At 32.6% G+C, this 6215-nt stretch overlaps 1 pseudogene; it reads right to left on the reverse strand.

The window, feature by feature from the left end:
* Positions 1-921: 921 nt before the first annotated feature.
* Positions 922-2018, reverse strand: LOC148764599 (uncharacterized; annotated as a pseudogene).
* Between the last annotated feature and the right edge of the window lie 4197 nt (positions 2019-6215).

The following is a 6215-nucleotide window of genomic DNA, read 5'->3' on the forward strand; positions in this document are numbered from 1 at the left end:
ATTTTATGCTTTTTTTTTTTTTTGATGTGCTGATTGTGTAATGGTGACCCTTAAAAATAGTCTTCACCTGACTTCTTCTATTTTTTGTTACTTTCTCTTTTTGTTAATCCTATTTCCTACAGGTTTGCTTGGTCTTTGATTACTAACTATTATCAAGCTGATGGTTCTTTTGGTAAGGCTTAATCTTGTTGATTTTTTTGACTACTTGCTAGTTCAATTCAAACAAAGCATAAAGATTGTGCATAATGCTGGTGTGAAGGAAAAGTTTGCTAAGAGCTTCATGTTTCAGTTGTAAGTCTATCTCTTTTTACTATCATAGTTTTGTACAATAGTTCTTTTATCTTTCCCAAGATATATATATATATATATATATATATATATATGCATCGTCTGGGATGTGATATGTATGTCCTGGGCCACTGCTTTTGAGGTTATGGAAAAAAAATTGAAAGCGAAATACAACTAGAAGAATCTAAACTTGAAGCAAATTAAAAAAGAGTAGAACTTACAAAAAACTACAATCAAACCAAAGCAACACAAAACCCATAGGTCTAAACAAAAGAAAAATCAAAATAAAAAAGACAAGAATAATTAAAGGCAAGAAAAAAGAGAGAAATAGAGAAGACAAAGATAGAAAGAGTAAAACAATAGAAAACCAAAATTTAGAAAAAAGAAAAAAAACAAAATGCAAATCAAAATACAAAAAAGTAAAGAAACTAAGAGGAACAGCATATCAACAAATCAAAGACCAAAGAAAATGAAAAAAAAAAACCATAAACCATAGCAACACAAAACCCAACACAAGGCAATAATCTAAGTATAATATGTTTTCTTACAATTGGTTGAATATGTGAAGCAACATCGACAAATCCCCTAAATTCCCCTATCTAGTCTTTTGACAAAGTACAAAACTGACATTCTTTATCTTACACATTGGTAAGACTGAGGGAACCATTTTGACAATAGGTAATGCTTGGCATTTACAATCAATGTAAGCGTGTCGTAGCATGGTAAGTGTATGAATGCTAGAGAATAGTACCATAATGAAGCATAAGGTGATCATAAATCAAGGAATGGATATGCCCACCAAATTGAGACATAGGCAAGAATGATGCACTGAAAAATGATGAAAGCACTCATCCATATAATAGAATAAGAAATCCTAAATCAAAGGAATTGCAAGCTATTTGAGGTTGTATCACCAAGAAGTAGGACGACGTTGAGTGTATGCATGTTCACAATCATAAAATTCAAATTATAATCTCTAATGGAATGGAAAAATAATGGACTAATAAATAAAGTTAGTAAGCATAACTGCTCGAACATTCATTGGTATCTACATTAGAAGGTTTTGAACCATCAAATTGTTGATTTGTGTTAAATGGAAAAAGATTCACCATGAAGTGTGAACAATGAAGTAAAGTTATAAACATGGAGTATATCCACAAGAGCAATTGCTTATTTAAAAGCCAGCAACTAGAATGCTGCAAACTCAACTTGCCTATATTAGCATGCTACTTCTCTATAACTAAAACTCGATTCATTTCAAATAGAATTTACTTGTAATATAACTTGAAAGAGATAACTAATAAAGCCTGCAGCTTGTGAAACATTGCATCTTGGGGAATTAAGGCTTTTCTTTATACTTTTGTATCTTTTCTATTAATTAAAGGCATGTAGTATCCTTGCTCTGCATCTACCCTAGCATGTTGTACATTACTACAATCACAATTGCTTATCTTTTGATGTTGTTAACACCTTTAAAGGGAGAGCAATGTTCCAAACCCAAAATAAATGGTAACCAAAATAGAAGTCTACTGTGTATAATAGTAAAAATATGTCACCTTCATTAATAACAACTTTGAATATAATTGTTGCCAAGGCGAGATAGAATACAAGAACTCAATAAACCAAGGATGGATTTCTGGAAGAAAAGGCCTCCATACATCATCATTTTATAACTCATCACAACCTATATCTTCATGGTTTTCACTTCCCTCACATTTCACTTGTTTCATACCTTTATATTTCCATATTATAAACAATGCTATAATAATTGATATCAAAACAATAATTGAGCACATCAATGCCCTCCAATTCAACCAGTAATGTCAAGCTCAACTCTATAATATACTTGCCATGTCAATCATGTACTTGATAGCATGTCTGCATACTTGGATGTCTCGAAATATCGTTAAAAGTCGGTATTGTACTTAATGGTATAATTAAGTCGATTAAAGCCTTGAACTAGTCCAAATATAGATTTTGGGATGTATTTGAGAGTTATTGAATCTTAGAATGTCTTAAAATGGTGATTTGGAGTTCGAGAATTAATTTGGAATCCAATCGAGAATTTTCATAACGTAGGGGCAAAATAGTCATTTTACCACATAAGGAGAAAAGTGGAATCTTAGAAGAGATTTTTGACCAAGTTTGACTAGTTGGAACATAATTTGAATTTAAGAAGTGAAAAATTTCAATTCCGAGCATAAGGGCAAAACGATCATTTCACGTGTCCACGAGGACGTAATTGAAATTTTTGAAATTTTACACCACCATGACACTTGTCAAGCCCATGAATTTCACCTATTATCATTTTTATATCTTGGATAATTAAGGTATTATATGTGGTGGTAAGAGAATGCTTAATTGTTAAGTTTTAACCATGGACCAATCAAGTGGCGACACGTGTCAAGTTTTAATTTTTTTATAATTTCCTTTATAAACCAGCACAAACCTTTCCCAATTCACTTTTCATTGCCGTGGAAGCCAACAAAAGGGGAAAGAATAGAAAAACTCTAAGGAGGAAAAATTCAAGAGAAATTCATTGGATTTTCGAAAAACGAAGCAATCGGAGGTAAGATTTCGCGATTTAGCTTAAGATCTACCTTACCCATGCTTTCTTTTTCATTTTCTATGGTTGAAACTCAAGTTTTCATGATGGAAGCATGCTAGCCGAATCAAGAGGGGAAGGTTTTGAGGATGGGTTTTGCTAGATCTCATGTTATCTAGGCGTTTTTAGTGTTTTGTGATATTCGGTATGAAAAACAAGCAAGAAAATAACATGTTCTTCATCAAACCCTAATTGGCCGAATTCTATAGAAAATATTTTAAAGATGAATTTTGTCATATTTCATGTTATCTAGCTCGTATTTGATGATTCGTGATATCGGATATCGAAAACGGTTATCGAAAAGTATAGTTCCTTTAGTAAACGACTTGAACGATAATGAGAAAATTATAGTAAATGGACTTAGAATTGATTTCTAATGAGGTATACAGACTTATTGGAGTACCGAAAGTGCAATGAATCTATTTGGAGTTGAATTGGATGTTTTGGCTAATTAAACAGTGTATAATGCGAGTTAGGTCGAATACCATTTCAGTCCAAAAATAATTGAACCTAGGTAGAACACCATCTTTAAGTGAGTATTCGAACACTTCTCATTCAATTTCATACATTCATAAAGAGCTTGAAATTGTCTTATAACAGTTTGGCACAAGTGTATTGAATTACTTGTTGTGCATTATGTATAAGTGGTGAGCCCTCTGGTAAGGGTAAGGATATCGTACTCGAGGACTAAGAGTAGGAGTACTCCTATTATAGTTAGTAAACAGATGATCATCTTAACTATCTAAAGTAGTCTATACTCGTTTTTATGATTTTAAAGAATAATAAATTTAAATTGTAAACTATTATGTTTTATAACTGAAGTGTTGGTTAAATGAAATGAGATTCATAATTTGGTTTGAAATTGAATCTTGGTTTTGGAAATTGAGTAAGTGGAGACTATATACTTGTGTTATATATATGTTTTGACATATGATTTGAATTGATGGCTTATGACAATGTGATGGCATGAATGGTTGGATTTGTGTTTGTGTGGAATGTATGAATTGTTTTGTTTTACCTTGACAGGCTGGGTAATATCATTTTAGCCATGTCATGCTGTTGAAATTTTTATTGATTTGGTGGGGTGAGTGATTAGCTTACTGCAGTGGGTGGGTTTCCATGGACCAACCTATTAGAAAGGCACCGTAAACCCTGTTATATTTTACCTTAGTAAGAAAGGCGCGAAGGGTATCTCCTAAGGTAGTTTAGAGTTCACTTCACGTCGAACCACCATGAGAGGGTGAAACTCAGCCAATGCCAAGGAACGGCTATGTTTTTAAACGTAAAAACATGTTTTATGTGTAAATGTTAATTTAACAGCCTTGGCAGACTCGGTTGGATACTCGACGCAAGGTGTCACTGAGTACGAGTTTTGACACGAGTCAAGTTTTAAGAGAGTCATAAGCCTTACTGATTATTTTAGATGAAATGTAATTGTTTTATATGGTTGAAATGAGTTTTAATGTTATGAATCATATTATGAAAAGATGTTTTAATTGTCTTCATTTACTCGGCTTTAGATGTTATAGATGAACTTCGCTTACTCACTGGATTTATAAAAACTCACCCTATTCTTTTCACCCATTTCAAGTTCAAAGTAGCCTGTAGACAGTCGATTTTGTCGAGGGTTGGCTTTTGGATTTGCACCCTTAGAAATCGTAGGTCTACAAACCTATTTATTTTTGTTATTTTAGGGCTCACATGTCATTGTAAAATATTTTTGTATACCCTGGCGCTGTGTGCTATTATGTATATGAATTTTGCAAAACCCGACCCTATAAATACATGTCATGACATACATGCACTGAGTAGCATGTTATTATGCTAGGAAAGCACCTAACAAAAGACAAAACCTGATATCGTACCTAACGGTACACTTGAGTTGATTTAACCTCGAACTAGTTCAAATATGAATCGTAGGATCAAATTTAATATTTTATAGTCAAGGAATGACTAAAAATGATTGTTCGGAGTTCGAGGGTTCATTAGGGGTAAAATTGGAAATTTGGATGTTTAGGGGCAAAATCGTCAATTTGCCACCTAAGATAATAATTTGATCATGGAGTGCAATTTTTGATCAAGATTAACTATTTGGAGTATAATTTAATGATAGGAAGTGAAAAAGTTTAATTCTGGTGATTTTTGGAGTGTAGGGGCAAAATAGTAATTTTACCACTCGCAGACAAAATTTGATATTTTGAGAGAATTTAGATCAAATTTGACAAATTGGAGATTGGTATGAGTATAAGGGATGAAAAATATGTCTATGGGTAATTTTTCAGTTTTTTGGGTAAAAATGTAATTTTTCACTTTTACGGGGGTAAAAGTGTAAATTTCAAAAATTACTCCACTGAGACTTTAGATAAGTCTGAGAATTTTATCTAAGCTATGGATATGTGGGACAAGTGTATGGTGAAAATTTGAAAACAAATGGATGAAATTTTAAAAATGGGCCAATGGGAAAGTGACACGTGGCATTTTTAATAAAATAATATTATTTTAATGAAAAGTCAGCCCATTTAAACCCCATTTTAAGTGCTGGCCGGCCATAAGGAAGAACAAGAGAGGAAATAGAGAGGAAAGGAAGAAAAAAAAGAAAAACCAAAGAGAAACAAGAAAATTCAAAGGGGAATTCACAATTTTCGACCGTTTACGCGTCTAACGGTAAGATTTTTCGATTTTAGCTTGATTTCTACCTTTCCTATGCCTTTATTTCCATTTAGCATGCTTGAGGAGAGATCAAAAAGTGATATCAAGGGCTGGACGAAATTCTAGGGGAGAGAAATTGAAATTTTTAGGTTTTGATTTTTAGTTAAATTGATAGTTTTAGTTAGTTAAATGTGTTTAGAAATTAAATTGGGCAAGAAATCATTAAATTTTCACAATACCCACTCTTGGCTGGATGCTCAATGCTGTACAATGATGATGAATTGATTTTATTCTAAGGAAAATGAAGAGAAAATGATGAAAAACGATTAAACGTGATAGAAAAACAAAGTAGAAAATTAACCGAGTTAATGTCCCATTTTTGGCCGAATTTTCCAAGGAAGGGAGTGAGCTGATTTTGTTGTTTTTAGAAGGTTATTGGCTGATATTTAATGGTTAGAAATGTTGGAGAAAGAATGGGATGATTTAGAGATAAAATGGAGCGCGTTAGCAATTTATCGGGCAAAGTGCCAAAAATAGGTTAATATCGCGTTTAAGCCGTTTTAGGCTATTGCATTTCATACCATGCATTAGTATAGGATTTAAGTTAATTATAGAGTGATTTAGCATCAATGTGATGAATTGTGTAAATTTTTGTAATGTGTCTAGGAGGAGA

Source organism: Theobroma cacao, chromosome 1, assembly GCF_053813885.1.
Source record: "Theobroma cacao isolate CCN51 chromosome 1, ASM5381388v1, whole genome shotgun sequence".
NCBI lineage: Eukaryota > Viridiplantae > Streptophyta > Magnoliopsida > Malvales > Malvaceae > Theobroma > Theobroma cacao.